This window comes from Crotalus tigris, unplaced genomic scaffold, assembly GCF_016545835.1.
Source record: "Crotalus tigris isolate CLP2741 ecotype Arizona unplaced genomic scaffold, ASM1654583v1 scf7180000018151.1857312, whole genome shotgun sequence".
Classification (NCBI taxonomy): domain Eukaryota; kingdom Metazoa; phylum Chordata; class Lepidosauria; order Squamata; family Viperidae; genus Crotalus; species Crotalus tigris.
Genome location: NW_024096849.1, coordinates 865,533 through 892,337, shown reverse-complemented (window position 1 = coordinate 892,337; position 26,805 = coordinate 865,533). Strand labels below are relative to the sequence as shown.

At 37.4% G+C, this 26,805-nt stretch overlaps 1 protein-coding gene across 11 annotated transcripts in view; it reads right to left on the bottom strand.

The window, feature by feature from the left end:
- Positions 1–26,805, bottom strand: part of KMT2C (lysine methyltransferase 2C) — a 172,242-nt gene that overhangs the window by 134,473 nt on the left and 10,964 nt on the right. For 2 of the 11 annotated variants that reach the window (XM_039348380.1, XM_039348381.1), the window contains exon 1: positions 13,987–14,427. The exons of the other annotated variants lie outside the window; for them this stretch is intronic. The gene's annotated coding sequence lies outside the window, so the exon portion shown is untranslated. Of the gene's footprint in view, positions 1–13,986; positions 14,428–26,805 lie in introns of those variants that run through there. 11 annotated transcript variants of the gene reach the window in all.

Sequence of the window (26,805 nt, the reverse complement as noted above, 5' to 3'; positions counted from 1 at the left end):
TTCTGTGTAGTTTTGCCATCTCTTCTTAATCTCTTCTGCCTCTGTTAGGTCTCTGCCATTTTGGTCCTTTATCATGCCCATCTTTGCATGAAACGTTCCCTTCATATCTCCAATTTTCTTGAAGAGATCTCTGGTCCTCCCTGTTCTGTTGTTTTCTTCTATTTCTTTGCACTGTTCATTTAAGAAGGCATTCTTATCTCTTCTAGCTACTCTCTGGAATTCTGCATTCAATTGGGTGTATCTTTCTCTTTCTCCTTTGCCTTTCGCTTCCCTTCTTTCCTCAGCTATTTGCAAAGCTTCCTCAGACAGCCATTTTGCTTTCTTGCATTTCTTTTTCTTTGGGATGGTTTTAGTTGCTACCTCTTGTACAATGTTGCGAACTTCCATCCATAGTTCTTCAGGCACTCTGTCTATCAGATCCAGTTCCTTAAATCTATTTGTCACCTCTACTGTATATTCATCAGGAATATGATTTAGTTCATACCTGAGTGGCCTAGTGCTTTTCCCTACTTTTTTCAATTTAAGCCTAAATTTTGCAACAAGAAGCTCATGATCTGAGCCACAGTCAGCTCCTGGTCTTGTTTTTACTGACTGTATAGAGCTTCTCCATCTTTGGCTGCAGAGTACATAGTCAATCTGATTTCTATGTTGACTGTCTGGTGATGTCCATGTGTAGAGCCGTCTCTTGGGTTGTTGGAAAAGAGTGTTTGTTATGACCATCGTATTCTCTTGACAAAATTCTATTAGCCTGTGCCCTGCTTCATTTTGTTCTCCAAGGCCAAACTTGCCTGTTATTCCGGTTATCTTTTGGCTTCCTACCTTAGCATTCCAGTCCCCCATGATGATAAGGACATCATTTTTTGGTGTTAATTCTATAAGGTGCTGTAGGGCTTCATAGAACCGGTCAATTTCATCCTCTTCAGCACCAGTGGTTGGGGCATAGATTTGGACTACTGTGATATTGAATGGTTTGCCTTGGATTCGAATTGAGATCATTCTGTCATTTTGGGGATTGTATCCCAGTATTGCTTTTCCTATTCTTTTATTGACTATGAAGGCTACTCCATTTCTTCTGAGGGATTCTTGCCCACAGTAGTATACCTGATGGTCATCTGAGTTAAATTCACCCATTCCTGTCCATTTTAGTTCGCTGATTCCTAAGATGTCGATGTTCATTCTTGTCATCTCTTTTTTGACTACGTCTAGCTTGCCTTGATTCATGGATCTTACATTCCAGGTTCCTATGGAGAAAAAATCTTTACAGCATCGGACTTTCCTTTCACCACCAGATATATCCACAGCTGAGCGTCCTTTCGGCTTTGGCCCAGTCGCTTCATTCTTTCTGGCGCTACTAGTACTAGCCCTCTGCTCTTCCCCAGTAGCATATTGGACACCTTCCGACCTGAGGGGCTCATCTTCCAACGTCATATCTTTTTTCCTTTTAGTACTGTCCATGGGGTTTTCATGGCAAAGATACTGAAGTGGTTTGCCATTTCCTTCTCCAGTGGATCACATTTTGTCAGAACTCTCTGCTATAACCTGTCCGTCTTGGGTGGCCCTGCACGGCATAGCTTATAGCTTCATTGAGTTACGCAAGCCCCTTCGCCACGACAAGGCAGTAATCCATAAAGAGGTAAATGTTATTACCACTTTACAATGCCTTGGTAAGGCCACACTTGGAATACTGCATCCAGTTTTGGTCACCATGATGTAAAAAAAGATGTTGATACTCTAGAAAGAGTACAGAGAAGAGCAACAAAGATGATTCAGGGACTGGAGGCTAAAACATATAAAGAACAGTTGCTGGAATTGGGTATGTCTAGTTTAATCAAAAGAAGGACGAGGAGTGATTTCATAGCAGTGTGCCAATATCTCAGAGGTTGCCACAAAAAAGAGGGAGTCAAGCTATTCTCTAAAGCACCTGAAGGCAAGACAAGAAGCAACGGAGGGAAACTAATCAAGGAGAAAAGCAGCCCAGAACTAAGGAGAAATTTCCTTACAGTTAGAACAATTAATCAGTGGAACAACCTGCCTCCCGAAGCTGTGAATGCTTGAACACTGGAAGTGTTTAAGAAAAGACTGGACAGCCATTTGTCTGAAATGGTATAGGGTTTCCTGCCTGAGCAGGGGGTTGGACTAGATGACCTCCAAGGTCCCTCCAACTTTATTATTATTGATCATTGCACAGCCAGATGTTCAGACTGGATTTGGCATTTTGTCTACCTATCGAGTCCTTACCCAGGACCTGGGATAGGCAGATGTGGATGTTTGATGGTATTACAGATATCGTCGCAGGATGGAAGCAGTTCCTAGTAAGGCCACTTTTGCAATTGACTAATAGCAAATTTGTCAATGCCAATGGTGTTCAAGTGGTGCTCCAGTTGTTTTTGGATTGCACCCAAGGCGCCTATCACTATTGGTACTACCCTTGCATGCTTTTGCCACAGTCTTTCTATTTCTATTTGTAGGTCTTTGTATTTTGTTATCTTCTCCAGTTCTTTCTCGTCTATTCTGCTGTCTCCAGGCACTGCCACGTCCACTATCCAGACTTTTTTGTCTTTCTTATCGACAATTGTTAAGTCTGGGGTGTTATGTTGCAGGTGCTTGTCTGTTTGAATTCTGAAGTCCCAGAGCAGTTTAATTTTATCATTTTCTATGACTTTCTCTATTTTATGATCCCACCAGTTTTTGCTTACAGGCAAATGATATTTTTTGCAGATCTTCCAATGCACCATTGTTGCTACTTTGTCATGCCGCTGCTTGTAAGTCAGTCTGTGCAATCTTCTTGCAACAGCTTACCAGGTGGTCCACTGTTTCTTCAGCTTCTTTGCATAGGCGGCACTTACTGTCTGTTGCTGTCTTCTCAATTTTGACTTTGTATGCATTTGTCCTTAAGGCTTGGTCTTGTGCAGCCAGAATTAGTCCCTCGGTCTCTTTCTTCAATTTTCCTGCTCTTAGCCATTGCCAGGTCTTGTTATTATCTGCTTTCCCAGCTATTTTTTTAATGTATTGGCCATGTAGTGATTTGTCTTCCCATGCCTCTATTCTGTTCTTCATTTGGTCTTTCTTGTAGGCCAGTTTGGTCTCTCCAGTAGTCAGTAAGCCTTCCTGATATACTAATTTCAGTGCATCTTCATCATTGTTCTTCAGATATTCTTCCAAAGCCATTTTTTCTTCTTCAACCATCTGATGTACTTGTAGCATTCCACGCCCACCTATTTGCCTTGGTAGATAAAGTCTATCAATGTCACTGCGTGGATGAAGGGCATGATTCATTGTCATTATTTTTCTGGTCTGCCTATCCATTGCTTTTAGTTCTGCTTGAGTCCAGTCCACTATTCCAGCTGTGTACCTAATGACTGGGATTGCCCAGGTGTTGATTGCCTTTATGGTATTTCCTCCATTGAGTTTGGACTTTAAGATCTTCTTCACTCTCTTGATGTATTCACCTCTAATCTTTTTCTTGACTTCAGTGTGCTTGATGTTGTCAGCTTGAAGGATACCCAAGTATTTGTAGTAATCTTCCCCATCCAGACTCTTAATGTTATTTTCGTGGGGCATCTTGATTCCTTCAGTTTTCACTATTTTTCCTTGTTTGATAGTAAGTGTGGCACATTTGTCCAAGCCAAACTCCATTACAATATCTTGGCTATATATACGGACAGTGTTGAGCAGCGATTCTATTTCAGATGATGTTTTTCCATACAGCTTCAGATCATCCATGTAAAGGAGGTGGGATAGTCTGGCAGATGTTTTTGATGTTTGATAGCCATGTCCTGAGTTATTCAGTATTGTTGACAGAGGAAACAGTGCAATAACAAATAGTAATGGTGATAATGAATCTCCTTGAAATATTCCTCTCTTGATATTAACCTCTCCCAGTCTCTCACCATTGATCTGCAACTGTGTCTTCCATTGTGCCATCGATCTTTGCACAAATTTTCTGATGTTTCTACTGACTCCTGTTATTTCTAGGCACTTGATTATCCAGTCATGTGGCAGAGAGTCAAATGCCTTTTTGTAGTCAATCCATGCCACATTCAGGTTGGTCTTCTCTTGCAGTTTTCCAAGATCATTTTGTCTATTAGGAGTTGATCTTTTGTTCCTCTGCTATTGGGGCGGTTTCCTTTCTGCTCAGGTGGAAAGAGATTGTTTTCAACTAGATGCTGTTGTACTGCAACAACTACCACACCAGTTAGTAATTTGAAAGTTGTTGGTAAGCAGGTAATTGGCCTGTAAAAGTTGCCTGGTGTTGCCCCTTTTGCTGGATTTTTCATTATTAGGTAGGTTTTCCCAGTTGTTAGCCACTTTTCAATTTCTCTTCCTTGCAGTATATTGTTGAACTGCTTGGCAATGAGTGGGTGTATAACAATTAGATGTTTCAACCAAAACCCATGCAGCTCATCTTCACCTGGTGCTGACCAATTTTTGATTTTCCTTGCCCTTTTTTCTACCGTTTTGGTTGTTATTACTAGTTCTTTCATTTCAACTTCTGTTTTATTTGCATCCACCTCTTTTAACTTATTATTATTATCCCCCAGTGAGGCACTACCTTGACGTGGTTGTGGGGCTTGTGTACTCTGAGGAAGATGAGAGCTATGCCAGAGGTTCAACCATACTGGACAGGTCTCATCAGAGGAGTCAGACAAAGAGTGTCTCTCCCATAAAAAATATGGCGAGACGTAAATTTCAGAATGCCATACCGGCTCGGACGTCGCCCGGGTTAACAAGGTCCGCACTAGATATTGGAGTTCCTGGATATCTGGTGAAAAATGGGTTACAGGACTCAGGACTGTTGGCTGAGCAACCAGGGCCAGCAGCTGCAGAACTACTGGAAGAAAAGGTGTTTACCCGTCGCAGATACACAGTGATGGAAAACAAAGAAATAATGATCTGTTACTACAGATCAAGTCCAACAAGAAGAGGATATCTAAAACGAATGCACCAGTTCTGGAAAGAACAACATCCAGAATCAGAAATAACAGAACAGAGACTAGCAGATCAACGCCGATTTATAACACGAAATAAAGTATTCACAGAAACAGAATTGGACGAACTGCAAAGGTTTACCCAGGGCAAAGAAATCAAAGCCTTACCAGAAGTAATTCAGAATGTAGAGGCAAACCAGGGGGAGTTGGCAGTGAAGGAATCCAGCAGAGATATACAACTGTTCTCATTTGGAAACCAGGCACCTCTTCCTCAGGAAGAACAAAACCCTCTAACTAAAGAAATAAAAGAATTGAAACAAAGAATAACTGAGCATCTAGAACAGCACAAAAACAACAGAATAAGGCTACCTGCATTGAAGCTTGTTCCAAAGAAACAGCTAGCACAAGCATTAAAAGATGCAAATACTGCAATATCAAGTATAAGCACCAATTCACTGCAAGAAACAAACCAACTAATGTACAGCACAGCTGCAGTTATAACAGAATACCTGGGATGCAAAATCAACAAAGAAGAAAAACAAACAAACAGTGCACCAGAAAAATGGAAGGTTAGACTAGAAAATAAGATCAGCAAGTTAAGATCACATGCAAGCAAGCTAGAACAGATGAAAGAAAAGAAGCTGAAGAACAAGAAGACCAAAGAATACCTAATCAAGAAATACCACTTAGAAACAAGGAAGATCAAGGAAGCACTGGAAATAATAAAGCAACAAATAACAGCTATAGCCAGGAAAATCAGTAGATATGAAGCTCGAATTGCAAACTATAGGCAGAACCTCCAATTTCAATCCAATCAGAAACGTTTCTACCAATCCATCAATGGAGAAACTGCAAGGAATCAGTCAGTACCTGACAAGGAAGAAACAGTGCAGTTCTGGAAGCAGATATGGGATAACCCAAAGAAATACAACAAGGATGCGGCTTGGTTAAAAGAGGTGGATGCAAATAAAACAGAAGTTGAAATGAAAGAACTAGTAATAACAACAAAAATGGTAGAAAAAAGAGCAAGGAAAATCAAAAATTGGTCAGCACCAGGTGAAGATGAACTGCATGGGTTTTGGTTGAAACATCTAACTGTTATACACCCACTCATTGCCAAGCAGTTCAACAATATACTACAAGGAGGAGAAATTGAAAAGTGGCTAACAACTGGGAAAACCTACCTAATAATGAAAAATCCAGCAAAAGGGGCAACACCAGGTAACTACAGGCCAATTACCTGCTTACCAACAACTTTCAAATTACTAACTGGTGTGGTAGCTGATGCAGTACAACAGCATCTAGTTGAAAACAATCTCTTTCCACCTGAGCAGAAAGGAAACCGCCCCAATAGCAGAGGAACAAAAGATCAACTCCTAATAGACAAAATGATCTTGGAAAACTGCAAGAGAAGGAAGACCAACCTGAATGTGGCATGGATTGACTACAAAAAGGCATTTGACTCTCTGCCACATGATTGGATAATAAAGTGCCTAGAAATAACAGGAGTCAGTAGAAACATCAGAAAATTTGTGCAAAGATCGATGGCACAATGGAAGACACAGTTGCAGATCAATGGTGAGAGGCTGGGAGAGGTTAATATCAAGAGAGGAATATTTCAAGGAGATTCATTATCACCATTACTATTTGTTATTGCACTGTTTCCTCTGTCAACAATACTGAATAACTCAGGACATGGCTATCAAACATCAAAAACATCTGCCAGACTATCCCATCTCCTTTTTCTTGAAGGCCAGTTTGGTCTCTCCAGTAGTTAGTAAGCCTTCCTGATATACTAATTTCAGTGCATCTTCATCATTGTTCTTCAGATATTCTTCCAAAGCCATTTTTTCTTCTTCAACCATCTGATGTACTTGTAGCATTCCACGCCCACCTATTTGCCTTGGTAGATAAAGTCTATCAATGTCACTGCGTGGATGAAGGGCATGATTCATTGTCATTATTTTTCTGGTCTGCCTATCCATTGCTTTTAGTTCTGCTTGAGTCCAGTCCACTATTCCAGCTGTGTACCTAATGACTGGGATTGCCCAGGTGTTGATTGCCTTTATGGTATTTCCTCCATTGAGTTTGGATTTTAAGATCTTCTTCACTCTCTTGATGTATTCACCTCTAATCTTTTTCTTGACTTCAGTGTGCTTGATGTTGTCAGCTTGAAGGATACCCAAGTATTTAGTTCTTTCATTTCAACTTCTGTTTTATTTGCATCCACCTCTTTTAACTTATTATTATTATTATTATATTCAACTGCTCACTTCAGTTGACTATTATAGATACTGGAAGAGTTGATGATACAAGGTATCGAACAATATTCCAGTCACATCTTTACATATCTATGGGTTTGCATACTTCCTTTGAATTTATCTCCAATTTGAAACTGTTACCTTAATTTTAAAAAAAGATCTGCAAGATTATATATGGTTTTATTTCTTTCACCATTTGAGATAACACATTAGTGACTGAACAATACAAGTTAATACAACATATCCTCCAGCCTTCAGAATTATTTTCCGCCAAAGGATTTTTCATTTACTATCTTGGCGACATTCACCATTACAGAATACTTCTAAAATACAAATACAGGTAGTCCTCGACTTATGATCACAACTGAGCCCAAAATGTGTGTTACTAAGTTACTAAGTGAGATAGTTGTTAAGTAAGTTGTGCCCGATTTTATGTCCTTTCTTGCCACAACTGTTAAAGGAATCAATACAGTTCTTAAGTTAGTAACATAATTGTTAAGCGAATCTGGCTTCCCCATTGACTTTGCTTGTCAGAAGGTCACAAAATGTGATCACATGACCCCTGCAATCGTCATAAATATGATCCAGTTGCCAAATGTCTGAATTTTGATCATGTGACCATGGGGATGCTGCAATAGTCATAACTGTGAAAAATGGTCGTAAACAGTGGTGGGATTCAAATATGTGAACAACCGGTTCTCTGTGTAGATGCCACTTCCGGAAGTCCATTCTGGGCCTGGGCAACACAAAATTAGCTCCCGGTTCTGCCGAACTGGTGCAAACTGGCTGAATTCCACCATTGGTCATAAGTCACTTTTTTCAGTGCCATTATATTTTGAACAGTCACTAAATGAATTGTTATAACTCAAAGACTACCTGTGTAGCCTCTACTTATTCCCAAATAATATCTCTGTATTGAGTATGGCTAACTAATATGTTAATCAAGTCTGTGTTAGAAAATATGGATTTTCCATTGAGTATATTCCTACTTAGCTTTTAGGAACTTTCTAGTATAAAGACATTTCAAATCCGTTTAAGAAAGAAGTATCCAGCATCTTTACACCTTTCTGTCTTCATCAAACAGATTCCACCCCAGGATACTACTGAAAGATTCCTTAAAGGCACAGCTAAAGAAAACTATCTCGTGTGCTAAACTAAGCATTTCACAAAAACACGAGCTATAAAATTTTGGATTTTTTTCTGATGGTCTGTATACAATGTAGAAAGTAGTTTCATTAATATGAGATCATGGAGAGAGAAGAGGCCTACAAAATCATCTATATGACAACAGATTCAAAGAAAAGTAAAATTCAGGAAAAGTATTGGTTAGAAACAACTGACAAGTAGTTGATTTAAAAAAAAATTAACAATGTGAGAAAACAAATATCACATAAATTCATTTAACAAAGAAATGTCTTCATAAAGGAACATATAGTAATTTTGGGGCCTCATTTCCATAGCAGTACATTCCAGTGCAACAGATAATCATTAACTAGAACACAAGGATATAAAAATAGTGTGATGTTTATTTGGGTTTTGATATACAGTCTTGTATGAACCTTTTGATTTGTAAACCATGGTCAATGGCTTATTAACCCTCACTCTCCCTCTACCCAGCCCACTTCATGCTCATTTTTCTCTGCTTTAAATCATTAAGGATACATGTAGAATCAAATGAAACTGTCGTACATCCGGTTAAACTATTAACCACTCTTGTCTACTTTGATCATATACAAATATACAACAACAGGCACATTAAAGGAGCCATCTTGGGTGTTCCTGGGCAACAGTGATGTCACCAGCTAATCCTTCATCCCAGAAGTGCTTGGTAGGTGCTTCTGACATGAATGCAGAAGCATATACAATATTATCACAGAAAGAACAAAGCACAATATATATTTTGTATATTGTATATATCTTTTGTATATATCTGACCATCCTAACTGGAAGTTAAATTATCACAAAGATCACTGTTAGGCTTTATATCAGAGTTTATACCCTTCAGATACTTAAACACTATTATTCAACACCTAGCTTACTTTAGTTTAAGTCTCTCAGAATTAATCTGCTAGTTTAAAAACTGCACACAAGACATGATGGAAGCCTTAAACACAACCACTGACTGTTCACTGTCCATGGCAAAGCCTTTACATGCATATAGAGTATACAAACACACAGAGAGTTTGTACTCCAAGTATTCTCCTGCTACCCTCCCAAGATACTTGGTTGGTCTCTTGATAGTCTTGAAAAGCAATTATGTTTATATAATGTAGTTTTCTCCAGTCTGAGTTCTATTCTGACTTATAGATATTTTAGAGCAGGCATGTCTAGTCCACAGCCCTAGACAGGTAGTAATCTGGCCCCACAAGATTATAAACCTTTAATATTATTGTGTGTGTATATGTGGTGTGTGTGTACACACATATACACACTATATATTTTGTATGTGGCTCAGGACAATTCATCTTCATTCAATGCAGCCTAGGCAAACCAAAAGGTTAGATGCTTACTTCAGAGTGTTTAGGACAGGGGTAGGCTGTGCTGGCTCAGGAATTCTGGGGGTTGAAGTCCACGAGTCATAAAAGAGCCAAGGTTGCCTACCCCTGGTTTAGGAGCACAAAAATAGCACCTGGTAATACATCTTCAGACAGCTAAGATTTTCTCACAATTACACAGTTGTTTTATAGTGTTGCCAACAAGTAGTATGTTTGCACTTTCATGAGTTTTGAAGCACTTTTTGGAGATCCAAGCATTGCACATCCTGGAAGGACTAGCAGTTGCTACCTTTGACATTCAGAATGCATGCTGTCACTGAACTATGTTACCCTTCCTTGCATTGATACATGTGGAAAGAGCAATTAAAGTCATAGTTTTGCTGTACACAATGTCATTTCTTGATTCTCTCAACTTCCTAATGTGTCTTATAAAACTACCACTTTTAAGTGAAACAAACATTCATACAATTAAACTTCATTATTTTTGCTTCTTTCCCCCCAAAAAAGTATCAGTCATATAACGTCTCTACTAATCAAATGATTCGAAGCTTATTTGCTTTAGACAATGATTTATTTGTGCAATGATTTTTAGACTGCCAATTTTATAAGGGCACTTTATAATACTATTCTATAAAAACAACACAGAGCAATCTAGCTTAAAATAACTAGACAGGCAATCCAAGTTATCTGTCTATATCAGACAAAAGATCAAATTACAGATCACCTAATCAAAAGGGAAGTTTCTAGAAAAATCAAACTACAGCATTCAATTTTCAAAATATATATATTTAAATATATCTATTATCTATTATATTCATAACAGTTAATCAAGCAAACATGTCTCTACAGCAATGTCTGACCAATTGATACTAATACCTGGAAATAACAAGCTAAGTATTTCTAAATCTTAACATTATTTTTACCATAGGCTTTTACAGATCCATCCTTCCTCTTTCTTCTACAAAGACTTCATAGAAGATTTTCTTCATAAAAATCCAATAATAGTTAACAAATCCCTGCCCACTAAAAGCTGCTAAATATGCAGAACATCTTTGTCTAACAGTCTTGACTTTTTTGGACAATAAGATCTGACTTTATAGATATTTAATTGAATCACAGCTGTTTTGTCAGTGTACCACAAATCCTGTTACCTCACAACTGAGTTATAAAACACCTGCAATTTTAAATCTCACTGGTGAAATTTCATCTAAGCAGTGCCAAAATTTTTATTACAATTTCTCTAATTCTGCAGCCAAGCTTTATATTAGAGATGAACAATCTCTTCTGACAATTTTCCAAACTCAAGGTTGTCTGCCTGTCAAAAGTTTCCAGTCAACTGCCATTTTCGTATTGCCTTAGGTATAGTTTGATATCTCAAAAATAATCTGTAAATCTCTATCAATAAACATTTTCATAAAAAGCATTTTGTGCCATTCTGTAGGTAGCAACTGCTGTAAATATAATGTCTATTTTGAATTTTATATTCATTTTACTTTCACCACTTTTTCTTTTAACTGAAAGTTCCTCTGAGCAGAGAATGGATGCAGCTGTTTGGAAAAAATCCAACACATCAAATGTCAAACTGGCATAGATGGCAACATTTTTTCATTCTGCAATATAGTAATATAGAAGAATTAGCATTAAAATGTGAACAAGCAATAACTAACTTTCCAATAGGGATGTGTTTGATATATAAACTGAATATAAAGCATCAGAACATATAAACTGGGACTGCACCATGCAACACCACAATTAATGTGTTCCCACAAGAGTCTATGCCAAAACTAAATGAATATTGCTTAGTGCAATGTGTAAGTTCTATAACAGAGGTGGCGAACCTATGGCACGGGTGCCAGAGGTGGCACTCGGAGCCCTCTCTGTGGGCACACGTGCCGTTGCCCCAACCTTGCCTCCCCGTGGCCCCCTCCTCACCAGTAGCCCTCCTGGAGAAGAGTTGCCCCCAAGCATGGCCTACTAGGAGCAGTGCAATCAAGGACATAGCAGCCAGGCAGTGTAGACAAGACACTGCCCTCATGCCCCATCGCGCACAGTTGATGCTTCGGGGCACAGGCAGAGGGTGTAGCTGCCATGGCGCTGCTGGGCGATCTGCGGTGAGCACTATAGACTGTGAGAGGCCCTGCAGGCAACGGTGTGGGAGCAGAGTGGGGGTGGGGCAGGGGGTGGATCAGGGCGGGGCCAGTTTTTGGGCACTCAGTCTCTAAAAGGTTCACCATCACTGTTCTATAATATTCATTTTTTTCCTCTAGACAAGAATGCAACATATTAGAATAAATAAACCTATTTGTTTATGATTAGCTATTCACTCACTGAATCTATATTCACAAAGAACCTTTCCTAAATATTAAATAAAACATCTTAGGAAGATTTTACTTTAAGAATAAATATTAATTTATTCTTAAAATCTTGTCCTCAATTACCTAACATCTTCCAAACTCTAACAGTGTTTTCTCTTTATGTTATTGAATACATAATTGTGCGACAAAATATATGTAATTTGCTACATTTACAATAAGTCTATCAGTAAATCAAAAAGAAAATGTCATACAATATCAAAATAATATACTTGCTTTATACTCATTTTTTTCTTAAAGAAAATTAAGCAGCAATGAATTGGCCACAGTAAGAAAAGCTAACTAATAGTATCTACTATTTAAACTACAAAAGGTTGGTGCCATGTTGACTTTATGTAATGGCTAAGGATTAGATTAGATTTTTTTTTTGTAAACTCATAAACTACCACAGTTCTACTGTTCCACAGTATAAAAGCAAAACAAAAGTAACACCAATAAGTCTAAGGGAAAAAAACAGTATTTGAAACTCATACTTTAAAGAATAAACTGACTAGATGTCAAGGTAATGTCATTTCTTCAACTGCTGTCCTATAATCTGGAAATAAGTTCTGCTGAATGACATGGTGTTGACTTTTGAAAATACCATGTAGAATTATCACATAAAATCCAAATAATAATTGTACAGTGTTTATTAATTACATTTTTTATTGTAAAAATAACTGTGTAAACACAACCACTTATACTGCTTTTTTTTTCAACAGGAAGGGGGCAAATATAAACACAGGAAGTTTCTATGTGCCAAGCTGAAAACAGAAAATATCACCTGATACTGAATATTTTACATAAATCGTATTTTAAAAAATCACTAAGCTGTGATGCCAAATTTTTAAACAAAAATAAATTGTCCTAGGCTGCTGTATTAAAGATACGTAGCAAGTGTTTTTGCTCTATTAGAAAACTATTATATAATCACTTTAGCGGGACATCAATACAGCTGTAATAACTACTGCTGACTGAATAATATCTATATTCATTTAAAAAGTATTGAAAATAAAAATATTTTCAACAGTATCCCACTTTTCATTAATAGAATTCATCTTATTTTGCATTAAAATAATATAATACCTAGACAACTGCAAATGCAATACTTAGCATTTTAATTTAGGCACATATTTTTTCACCTTTTTTTCCACACTGTATTGTGAAAATGTTTTGCCTTGCAACGTTCACAAAGATCCACCTGTTCCAATATAACTCAAGTGGACAGAATTATATTGGAGAAATTAAAAAAATCTCCAAAATATTCAAAAAATAAAACAAAATTAAGAGGTTTAAGTTATATTGACATGTAAACTTGGTTATCAAAATATGTGTTATCTTTTGAAGGACTTGCAATGAACAGTTTGATAAAGTTACTGGAGAAATTAACTGTGCGCACATTATGCAAAATTAATTGAATTTGTATTACATGTTGGATGGAATTTTCCTTTTCCTGACTATTAAGTTCACTGAAACAAAAGTTATATAACCAATTTTTTTCAGGGATGACTTATTCCTAAAGAAAACTTACTATAATTTTAAAATGGCTTCAACTCGACCCTGGCCTATTCATCAATATAGCAGGTAAGACTGATGAACAGCATAAAAGAGTTTTTCAGCATTCCAGATAGGTGGACAGCGGACTTTTACACATTTTTGACATCTTTTCTTTTCACTTGACTGGAAGGAATTCACTAAAGAATGCTGAACGGATATTGTTGTAACTATTCCCACGATCAGCAGAGACAACAAACAGCTTTGCAATATCAAAGGTTTGATCTAATCCTTCTGATAACTTTCCAGGGCAGGGTAGATCCTACTGGATTTCTTTCTTTCATTTAAAACCTACCACCGTACCCAGGGCACTATAACACGGCCTGCCATACAGAGCCCGAGGCTCCTGTCATATTCAGCCCTCCAATACAAAGAAGTTAATGACAAGGATACTCACCGACGTCCAATTCAGTCTGCCTAACATTATGCACAGCCTGGATCTTCTCACCAAAACCCTCTGGAAGAACAAAGAGGCTGACACCCGTGCCCAAAGCTAACAATCCGACAGAAGTTATTTATACATATTAGAATCCAAACTCGGCGTCGTACGGAGAAAAACAAATTGCTCCACACTCCACTGGATCAGCCATATTACTCTTCCAAATCAAGCAGCGCTCCACTTTTCCGGCTACTTCGCTAAGCAGCCTCAGCGAAGCCAAGCAGTCGGCGCTCCTCTGTCTAGTTTAAACCCCCATAACAGCGCTGATCGCGGAAGGGGTCTGCAAGCCCCCGAACCGCCTCCGAACTTTGGCTCTTACGGCGGCCCCCTCAAACCACAGACTAAAGCTGTCGGAGGAGGAGGAGGGGGAGGAGGAGAAAGGGGGGAGGGATGAGAGAGAGAGAGCGAGAGAGAGCAAGTGTGTGTGTGCGTGTGTGCGTGTGTGTGGGGGGTGGTGATGGGGGGGGGAGAATGGGGAAAGTAGATCCGACTCTTCCGAGCAATGCAAAAGCACGGACTGGATTCACTCAAGCAACCGGAATAGCCAGCCAGTCTCAGAGACACTTATGGTCTCTGCCTTAACTCTTTACCGGCCGGTTGAAAACATGAGGAAGGAGCCAACTGGCCTTATATTAGCCAATCATTTCCACTAAGAACTCCTCAGATACAGCGAAAGAGAAATGTGGGAAGGCATAAAAAGGAGGATGGGACGTCCAGGCCCTCCTCTTACTTGAACTTCCTAAAGGTTGCTAATAATCTCATCCTTGGGAAGAAAATGTCTCCTCAGTTCCATAAATTTCAACGGCAAATTATTCTATAAAGGTGTATTTTTGTAAATAGTTATGGAGGGAGGCAAGAAGGAACTTATTCTCCCTTCCTAGGTAATACTTCTCTAAGAAAACAAAACATTTCCAACATCAGGCAATAGCTCCCTTGCTTACAGCGTAGGTTATTATAACAGAAAGCTACATACAGTTTTAAACTAAACAGTTTCCATTCAACCATATACTCCACAGTTGATACCATTTCCTTCTTTTTTGTTCCTTTTCCAGCCCCTTCACTGGCTTTGGCCAAAACAACGTTCAGCTGAACAGAAACAAAAGAAGCATTATGTAACTCACTTTACATGAGTTTGTCTTCTAAAAATAACAGGTCCTCATCCAAATACATCATTAAAAACTAACCAGGTTAGCTCCTTACGCCACAAACTAAACTGGGGACTCTCCTTTTCCCTGTTTCAACTGATGTCTACCAAATTAGAAAACAGCTTCCTATATTCTATAGGAATTGAGAGGAATGGTTATTCTATAGGAATAGGGATAGATAGGGAACTCATCAAATTTGCAGAGGACACCAAACTGGCAGGAATAGCCAACACGCCAGAAGACAAGCTTAGGATACAGGAGGATCTGGACAGACTTGAACATTGGGCGCTATCTAACAAAATGAAATTCAATGGTGAAAAAAGTAAGGTTCTACATTTAGGCAAGAAAAACCAAATGTACAGGTATAGTATAGGGGGTACCTTGCTCAATAGTAGTAACTGTGAGAGGGATATTGGAGTCCTAGTGGACAATCACTTAAATATGAGCCAGCAGTGTGCTGCAGCTGCCAAAAAGGCCAACACAGTGCTGGGCTGCATTGACAGAGAGATAGAATCAAGATCACGTGAAGTATTAATACCACTTTACAATGCCTTGGTAAGGCCACACTTGGAATACTGCATCCAGTTTTGATCACTGCAATGCAAAAAAGATGTCGAGACTCTAGAAAGAGTACAGAGAAGAGCAACAAAGATGATTAGGGGACTGGAGGCTAAAACATATAAGGAACGGTTGCTGGAATTGGGTATGTCTAGTTTAACAAAGAGAAGGACGAAGGTGTGACCTGATGGCAGTGTTCCAATATCTCAGGGGCTGCCACAAAGAAGAGGGAGTCAAGCTATTCTCCAAAGCGCCAGAAGGCAGGACAAGAAGCAATGGATGGAAACTAATCAAAGAGAGAAGCAATCTAGAACTAAGGAGGAATTTCCTGACAATTAGAACAATTAATCAGTGGAACAACCTGCCTCCAGAAGTTGTAAATGCGCCAACACTATAAGTTAAGAGACTGGACAACCATTTGTCTGAAACAGTATAAGGTTTCCTGCCTGAGCGATGGGTTGGATTAGATAACCTCCAAGGTCTTTTCCAACTATATCATCATCATCATTTTCTTTTTAAATGAGAAGCTACATTGTCATCCAAAAATCTTCACTGGTTCCCCTCCCCTACTCATGACTTAACATAAATACAACTATGTCTCATATTTTCTCCCACCAAATTTGATACAATTTACTTAGTCATTTTGAAATAAGCTTCTTTTTAGAAACTGAACTGCATATACATTTCAGAACAAATAAATACAAATAAAATAAGTGAGAACTGTGTAACTATGAAAATGAATACACTCAGAAAGATGTGTTGGACATACCATAGAAATAACAGGTAAATTTTTCTGTACTTCATATATACAAAGCTTCTGTGACAATTTTCATAGTGTCACCATTACTTATAATTACACCATTTGTCTAATGTGACATTATGCCAAAAACATTTTTATAGGAAAAAAAGATGAGCAACTGCTGAGTAATTGATGCCATCCCATACCGTGCACTGGTACCATATTCTAATTTGGCTCATGACATGAAGGTCACAATCTGGTGTTGTTTTATTACACTTGTGCAACTGTCATTGAACTCAATTTTAAAAGTTATTACTAGAGCAGCAATCCAAAGAACCAGTAGATCTGAACAAATCAAACATGTTTATCTTAAAAAGCAAGACTCTGAAAGAGAAGTAAGAATATTGAAATAAAATGAATAAAATTAAAGTAAAACCTTTGTGGTATAAAATGCTCTGCTATTAATATTTTTAAATTGTGACAATGGGATAACAATGATAGATTGGTATAATGGAAGATTTGCCTCAAATATCTCAAGCTCATTTAATTCTATCATTGACCCCAAATGAATTTTAGAGCCTAGGACTGCATTACTGGACCCAAGGGGATTAATAAAACAAAGCAGAATGATTTTCAAAAAGAAATAAGGGGAAGAAAAAATTAAAAAGAAAATTTCAGAGATAAAAAACGGAATTGATATAGCTAGAAACTTCTAAACCTCACAGTAATTACTGCAGTAGTAAGTTTCAGACTTCAAAACAAGATTTCCCTTAACAAGTTGAAAACATTTCTGGACATTCACATATTTTTTACTATTTTTAAGATAAGAAACTAAGACAAGGATCCACAGCAAACACAACCAGATATTACCCTTGATAATATTAGTCTTGCTTATATACTGAATAGAGATCTTAATATTATAGTATTGTAGTGAAGAACAAGGCCGAGATTGTAAAAGTTGTAATTGTGAAAGCTTTTAATAAAAACTATTAATCTGAAAAGGTGGTACCAGACTTGATCTGACTCTTGTTACCATAAGCTAACACAGTTCTACACAGCTTCCAATCTAGTGGATCCAATCTCTGTCTAGATAGTGAGATAGCTGGCAACTGTAGTTTTACATTCCTGCTGCTGCTGCTGTATTATTAAGTCTGACTACGGGTGGGGGCGGGGAATCACAATGTTAATTATGGAACAATAAACATATCCAACAAATCTTTCTGCACCTAGTTGGATGAAGCAAGGATGTCTTTTTTAGAGAAATTATCCCATTTTTAAGGTCCTGCAGCAATTTCAGTGGTAAGCCTGAACAGGGAAGTAGGGACAAATATTGATTTTTAAAAACATCTTATTTGTGACAGGAACCCTGTTTGGGAAAAAATAATAGCGCCTAAGAGTCTAAAACAACTTTCAGCTGCAGCTTACGTGATATAAAGATCTTAAAAATATTCTAATTGTACGTATACTGGGTAACTCTGACTAGTTTCACTTAAAATATTTGCTTTCAGATTCAAACGATTCCATTTCCAAATATAGTATGAGCAATTTTTGTTATAGATAGGAATGCAGAGATTTTGTTTGATTGATTTGTTTTAGTCAGTAAATTTTGGTTTTATGTAAGGTGCTTTATGGGGTGGTCACTGACCACATTAAAAATTCTTTTTCATCATCAGAGGAAGGGCCAGTCTAATCTTTTCTGGCAGACTGTTCCAGAGAACTGGTGTTACTATTAAAAAGCAGCATCTCCTTCCCTTGATTTCCAAAGGTGGGAAACTAGTAGCTTCTCCTGAGACATTGGTCCAATTCTAATCAGAGTATGCAGCCCTAGAGACATTCAGGTGCCAAGCCATGAAGAATGCAACTGCCTGAATGTTACATGGACTGAAGAGACAGGCTGGGTGGACTGGTTGCCCCACTGACCAGGCGGATCACTTCTTGAGTTCCTTGAACTATTTCGGGATTGATCTGGAGTCCACGTTAGATGAATCTTCCACTCCTAGAAATTCAGCTGGAGAAGGCGGGAGAATTCATGATCTCCATAGAATGGCTTGCTCAGGTAATCTCTGGCTGACATAAACAGATATATTCTGGACTGAGTAATTAATTTGTAATTAGAACATGGGAGACATTACTGCTAGTCTTTGCTGTGCTCTGATCACTTCCTAGTCCAATTGTAATTGATTGCTAATGGAATCTACAAGGCTTTCAGGGTTATTAGTATCATTTGCCACAATGTCTGCTGGTTGGGGATGGGAGGGACAGTCTGGAAGGCACCTGGGGAATTTTCCAGATTATGGCACCCAGTTTGACAGCTGGTGGTTTAAAAGATTCCAAGGTTCTGTTCAGAAGACCTCCAAAGTTCTATTCTATTCTATTCTATTCTATTCTATTCTATTCTATTCTATTCTATTCTATTCTATTCTATTCTATTCTATTCCTATTCCTATTCCTATTCCTATTCCTATTCTACCTGTAGATTCAATCCATGTTTCCCTGGTTCCTGAATAAAGCTAGGAAAAAACTGGATCTGGGAAAATGGGACTTGAAGGAACTGTATATTAAGTCCTTTGTAGCAGCTTAAAGGGAAGATTCAGAGCAGGCAAATTTGTAGACAGAAAGAGTTACATTAGAGAATCTTATAAACTGCATATCTGTACCCTGTTTCTTATTTTCAATTATAGATGGTATTCAACTTGCAACCAACTGTTTAATGACAGTTTGCTAAGCCAGCTAAGCATTTCTAGCCATCATAAAATGTCACACGCCCCACCCTCCCATAGGGTTACATGACAGCATTGTGGGTGTTTGGCAACCAGCTCATATTTACAACTGGTTCCAGTGTCCTGCAGTCACGTGAACATGATATACAACTTTTTTGAGATCAAAATTTAAGGGTTCTGGCAAAAAAAGTCCATTCAAAAAAATGGATTCGAACTTACGACCTCATGATCAACAACCATGAGATATGATCTCACAACCATGTGATACAATTAATAATTGCTGTAAAAATTGTAAAATTGGGTTTGGTCACATGGCTGCTTCTGATCTCAATGTGCTTGTAAGTGGAAGACTACCTGTAATTCATTAAAACAGTGAATTACAGGTAGATAAAAGGCAATAAGAGGCCCTAAATGGTTTAAAGGAGAAGATGCTAATCTTTTATCTGAATCCACAAAGATGGTCTATTGTCCTAGTTTTACAGTATTTTGAAAACTTCCACTTACATTCCCAGAATCAGGGAATACCATCATACCAGAGAATGTCACTTTTGTTTCGAACTTTCCCTCAATGTGCCCACTTTGCCCAGTGTCCCAATATTCCATTTCAGCCATATGATACACTGGCAAAAGGAATTATCTGGACTCTTCAGTCAGGGCGTGGACAAGGAACTTAAGTTACTTGATTAGTTTGATGATCTTTTTTCAGAACATGGCTGAGGTCCTGGTCCTTCCTATTAGATCTCTCAGTGGCTTTAAAGCCATTGACCATGGTACAGTTTCTGGACTGGCTGAAAAGGCTGGGGTTTCATTCCCTCTTGATTCTAAGTCAATAATTGAGGACAGGAGATGTACAGCTCAATCTCTTCTCCAGTTTAACACACATGAAGTAACTGGAAAAGTCATCTTGTGGATTGGGATGAGATATCATCATATACTTATGATAATCAATTCTATATCAGAACTCTTGGCATAGCAATCTTGCCCCCTGGCTGGAAATTATTAAGTCCAGCTAGGGTAAAATAACCTTGAGTGAACTGAAGATGGGTTTACAATTGGATCACTGGAGTCCCATTAGCTCCAATGCTGTCACTTTATGGGAAAGTTCTCCCCAACCCCAATGAGAAACTTTACAATTCAGGGATCCTCTTGGATTCATGCTAATGCTGGAAGGGCAGCTGAGGTCATGGCCAGCAGGTCTTTTGCCAAGGTTTGACATTTAAATTTATAAATCAAATAATTTATTTGATGTGTCTATAGATACATTTTGCCTAGACTACTGCAAAGTGTTCTATGTGGAACTTTCTTTGAAGACTATTCAGAAATGTAATTAGTTGAGAAAGCAGCAGTCTACTTTTTCCTTGCATTATTCATCAATTTTATGAGCCCCCCACATTCATACCAACAGGTTCCCAGCTGCAATGGAAAAAATCTAATATTACTCTAAAAGTTTTTATGATTTGGTACCACTTTCTCCAAGCAGACTGAACTCATCTTGACTGATTTTCATTGAAGAAGCTGCTGGTAGTGTTCTAGAAGTTAGTTAAGCCTAAATATTACACAGGGGTTTCAGTATTGATATGAGGGTAACCCTGATAATCAGAGTTATGAGGAGTCTTTGGTGTTCTCTGAGCTTGGTAAGATCATTGGAGCTTGGTAGCACCTAGCAGTGCTAGGACTAGCACTGATGATGTTACATAGTTTGGGTAATGAAATGTCTGCAAGAAAACTACAAGGCTCAGAAGGCACCAAGAATCTCTCACTTCGGGACTTCCAGTCCTGCGCGGTAGCGACTGGTCACAGGTGTGCGGACTGCCGCACCCTTGCGGCTTACTTTCGTCCTGCCTGGAGACCCTAATGGGTCCAAGCTGCCCCGGAGAGGTAGCAAAGAAAAAAGGGTGCCCCGGCGACTCTGGAATGATGGCTGTCATTCTGTTCATCTTGGGGAAAGCCTTCTAACCTGACAGGAGAAAAGCTGTATTTCAACAATCAGCCCAAGTTACTTGCAACCAGAGCCCAAAAGAATTAATCAGCACTACAGTAAACAGCGTGCTTGAAACTGGGTAAGGAATCTGATTTTCCCTTTTCTATCCTACACTTAATTTCCCAGAAAAGATCCCCAAGAAGCAAAATACCTCCGAAAGTGAAGGAGGGGGACTTCCGCCCCATCCTTATACTAACAGAAGTGGCAAATTAAAATTTCTATGGAAGATCAAAATATATGGTAGTGAAATAAATTTAGAAACTTGAAAGCTAAAATTTAACTTTGGACAAGTTTAAGGTTGTTGAATGATTAAAACTCTCATTTTAAAGACTATTGTTCATATTGAAAACTAAATAGATGTTGACACCTAATGGTGGATGAAGATTATGACAGCTATGACTTCCATAGAGAACTTGCCAAAACCTGGGAAAAGCTAATCTGTGTTTGTGACCTTCAAATAATAATAAAAAACAGCTGTGACAAAAAAAGACAATAATCTGGGCTGCAGACAAAGAGAGAATTATAAACTTTAGGGGGGGAAATCTCTTTTGAATTCTTTGGATTACAAATATCGATTTAACCGGGATTCTAAAACTATTTGCAGATAAGAAAAAAAACTTCAACTTTTGGCCATCATGGATCAGAGACATATAGACAAAACACACCAAGAAATCATAAATACCTCTCAGGAGGAGATATATAGTATATTGCAATTATTTCAAATAACACTGAGTTCAAATCACAAAGAAATCCCAAATAACTTTGAAAATACAAATCAATCTATCTCTAAGTTAACTTTACAACAAAAAAACTTCCAGAAAACAACAACAGAGAAAGAGCAGACAAAACAAATAAGTGGACATAAAATTGAAATTAGAGACTCAAAGATGGAACTTAACAAAAGCAAGAAAACATGACTTAATCCTAGTGGGGGAAAATTTACAAGAAATGGAAAAAAACAACTCATCCCTTAAGACTACAAAATAAATCTGAGGACAAAAGAACAGATTGGATAAAATGGAATGTAGAGATGTTGAAAACACCAGAGAGAAAAGAAGTGATAAGAGAAGCAAAGAAGAAGAAAGAGAAAAAGATTTTCAAGAAACATGGAAAGGCAAAAGCCTCACATAAAGACACTTTATTCAATTTACTTCTTAAACCTACAGCAACAGTCATGAATGTATGGAAAAACTTTTTGATTCAGCAAAACACATTGATCAAGAAAGATACTGGTCAAAGAAAAAAGATCAAAGTAAGAAAATAGATGATGGGATCTACCAGAGAGAATATTTAAAAAAGAAACATTTGTGTGACTATGGTTAAAGAAATAGAAAAGATTCTGAATACATATGTCATTCTAAGACAGTGGTGGCGAACCTATGGCAAGGGTGCCAGAGGTGGCACTCAGAGCCCTCTCTGTGGGCATACGTGCCCTCGCCCCAGTCCTAGGCCTTCAGCTGGGTTTTATAAAACTTTTTTGCTTTAGGCCTCTGCCGCCATGTGCAAAAAAAAAAAGGTTCAATCAATCAGTCAATTTCAACATGCGGGGAAAAAAAGATCTTGCAAAGTTGGAATTGATTGATTGAACTTTTCAGTCCCACCCAGTCTGCCGCTACAACCGCAGCTACACCCATCCAATGGGCCACACCCACCCAATTGGCCATACCTAGCCAATGGGCCATACCCAGCCAATGGGCCACATCCACCCAGCACCCAACGATGCATAAGTGGGTTTTGGGTTGCAGTTTGGGGACTCGGCCTCTAAAAGGTTCGCCATCACTGTTCTAAGAGAATTCCTTAAATGATACTGTATGCTTTTTTTCCCCTTTCTTATTTTATTTCTTGATATAAGTAATATAATACTGCTGAAATGGCCTAGATGAAGGAAATGATTTAGATAATTAAATGTGTCTGAATTTAAGGAAATTATAATGTATAAAAAAGAAAAAAAAATGTTTTGAATAAGAGTTAAAGGATTAGATGACTAGACATATTAAATGGAATATTTAAAGATTAAATATATCTTTAATCATGGTTAAAAAGAATAAGAAATCTTGGGAATGAATATATATTAGCTTAGGAGGAATATATATTTTAAGTAGTATTTTACTTTTTATGTTTCTTTACTCTTGCTGTTTTTTCCTTTTCTTTACCGTTTTTTAACTTATTCTTTAAGAAATGTAAAAGTGTTGAGATGGTTTATATGGGAAAAATGGATTTAAATCTTTAAACGTAATTATCTGTTGAGAAAATCTTAACCAGCAAGAATATTTCAAACTTTATGGGAGAAACAAATCTAAATAAGGACTGTAACAGTATATAAGATGAGGCAACCAGAATGATTAGATAGAAAAGAAATATTATATTGATGTGATCATTATTTCTAGGAATATTGGGAAAAAATCATATATGTAACTGTTATTTATCAAATAATAAGAACTATTATTTCAAGGTTTGCAAAGAAGACATTTTGGGGAAAAAGGGAAATCAACTAAATGTACTATATGGATTATGGATTATAGAAACCAATTGTTAATTATTTTTCTTTACAAATGTAAACCCAGCAAACACACTGTTTACCAACTATTAAGTGATTTATGTTTTTAAAAAATCAATAAAATATATGGGGGAAAAAGAATCTCTCACTTCAACTTTGAGCTACAAATATTCTCCTTTCTTAGTCAGGGTGATGTTATCATCTGATTCTAATTAGTTTGTTCATTAATTTATTTATATTTTTCTACAAAGATTTTTACTTTAATCACAAAAAGCTGCAAGATGCACTGGTATATTTAATACATAAAAAGGAGTAATTAAAATAATAGTTTTATTATTGCAAATAGATATGACTCTCTCCTTCTCTCCCCCCAAAAACACACTGACAAGATTTCAAAGTGAGTTAGACAGCCTTATTTAACTGAGACCATATGAACAAAGGCAAAAATAAATTATAAAGATACACTTGGCTATACATTCATAAACCAACTATTTCTAGAAATAAACCATTTTGGACTCTCAATGGGACTACCTCCCACAGATAGAGCTGGTTTACAATCTGGGGCTTTTCTTGAATTCACAGCTTCTGCTTGAACTATAGGTGTAGGTTGTTGTCAGGTTTTCATGCACTTAAATCCTGTGCACTATTTACAGCCATCTCTGGAACTGAGAGCTTTGCTCTTGATCTTTAATGGCCTTATTATCTCCTATTGTTGCAATTCATTCTATGCTGAGCTACCCGTGAAGATCATTCTGGAAGCTTCAGGTAGTTCAGCATGCAGCAGCATGCAGTAACCTGAGTAATTATGGGAATATCTAGGTTCGCCTCTGTAACTACTACTGAAAATTTTGTTGCCACATCATGGCTTTCTTGATTTTAAGGTTTATCTTTATGTTCTTATTTGGAATCCATTCACCGACTTTGAAAATGGAACAGCATGTAAGATGAAGTAATAACTAAACCCACAAAGATCTAGAATTTAGAGATAAAGGGTAAGGAAATAATGACTTCATTGACCACAGTTTGTGTAACCCAAGATTGGAAATAATATTGTCCTAATATATGTCACAATGTCATAATTCAAGTGTTCTCAAAGTATAGGTTGGGGAACTCTAGTCACTGTAAGAAACAGGGGTCTTAATTTTGCTTTAATCATAATCTGATACACAAGCAGAATAGGAATGCATCTAACTTGCTTCAGGCTTTTCTCCTCACCTTTGTCAGTGCATGCCCCAGTGGGCAGTTGGGTATCACCAAACATGAGAGTCCTTGTAAAATACAGATTAACATTTAATCACTGACATGGAATTATTAAAAGTGATGTATGTATTTCTTGACCAACCCTAACCCCAGTGAAATCATTTATTTTAATAATGGGAAGAGGTCTACACAAATTTATTATTTCAGGAATTCTGGTACTATAAAATTTTAGAATCACTCTTATAGTCCCTATCAACTCATGGAGCACCTGATACACTTCAGGTTTATATCTGTTTATGACATAACTATGGACAAACTGTCTTTTTTTCATAATAAATCACATTCTACATTAATTTTATAATTTTAAAAATTAATATACAAGTTGACTCAGTACAGGTAGTCCTTGATTTACAACCATTGATTTGGTGACCATTCAAAGTTATAATGGCACTGAAAAAAGTGAATTATGACTGTTTTCACACTTGCAACCGTTGCAGCACCCTAATGGTCACGTGATCAAAATTAACTGATGTTTATGACAGTGGCAGTGTCCTGGGGGTCATGTGATCACTTTTTGCAACTTTCTGTTGCAAAGATCAATGGGGAAGCCAGATTCACTTTAGAAACATTTTACAAACAATTGCAGTGATTCACTTAACAACTGTTGCATGAAAGATCACAAAACAGGGCAAAACTCACTTAACAACAAAAATTCTGGGCTTAATTGTGTTCAAAAGTCAAAGGCTATCTATATTCAATAACTTTCTGAAGCATTATTGTGCCAATACATACATTCTAAAAGGAGAATATCACACTGCAGGTAGTTTTTCTTTAAGAGAAGCTTTGAAGTAATTTTCTGTATCATTGAAAATTCATATAGTGAAATGCATATATTTACATTCTAATTTTTAAACCCAAGTATTTGTTTATGAAAACCTTTCCCATGTATGCCATGCACAGCTCCTCAGCAATAAATAGCATTCTCCAAGTTGTGCAACCTCATCACACTGCGACTATCCTCCCAAGCAACTGTGTTTGCATTTCCCACACTACACTATGTTAAATTATTCCATTTATTACATGACTACATCATATTACAGGAGGCATAGGGGACACCTGTAGTTTATAGAAGCAGATTCAATCAGATGGAATAAAACATAAAATCAGCCCTAGAGATAACCTGTAATTAATAATTAGATTACTTTATAGAATACCAATAAAATATCTGCTTGATATGGGAGTGAGCAGGCAAAGTTCCCCACAGAATCTTTTCTACAAGTAAGAAAACCATAACTTGGAAGTTTCTTCCTTCAACTGCTCCAGGTAGGAATTCAAAGACAAGCCAGAGAATAAAAATAGTGATAGGGTTTTTCCACCATTCTAAGCCTAATGTGGCTTATTTAAGTCTGGCTTAGTGTAGTTTGTCATTGTAGCTATTAACTCCAAACCATACTGTATGACATTGTCTTGTGCAAGCCAAATCAGTTGTGAGCTTTTCAGTAAACTATAGTTAATCAGAAATGGGTTAACCCAAACATTTTTTAATCCAGGCATTTATTCTATGAATTATGATACAGTCAAACGTGGCTAGTTATCAGTCTACTTAGAGCTTTATAGTGTAAACAGATACAGTTTAAAATTTAAAAACTTGTATTCCATATTCCACATTTTTTTCAGTAGCAATTTGGCCACTGCATTTTATAGTATCTGAAATATCCAAAAACCCTTCAAAGCTATTATCTACTTACAACTATCTTGTAAGCTGCCCAGTATCACTCTACAGTGAAATGGGCGACAAAAAAATTAAATAAATAAACACAACCTTTAGACTGGATTCATAAACCAACTTAACCGTGGTTTATTGATCAAACTACAGTTATCTGGATTTGATGTGACAGTAAATGAGTAAGCAAGCTTCTTAATCTATGTATCTTAAC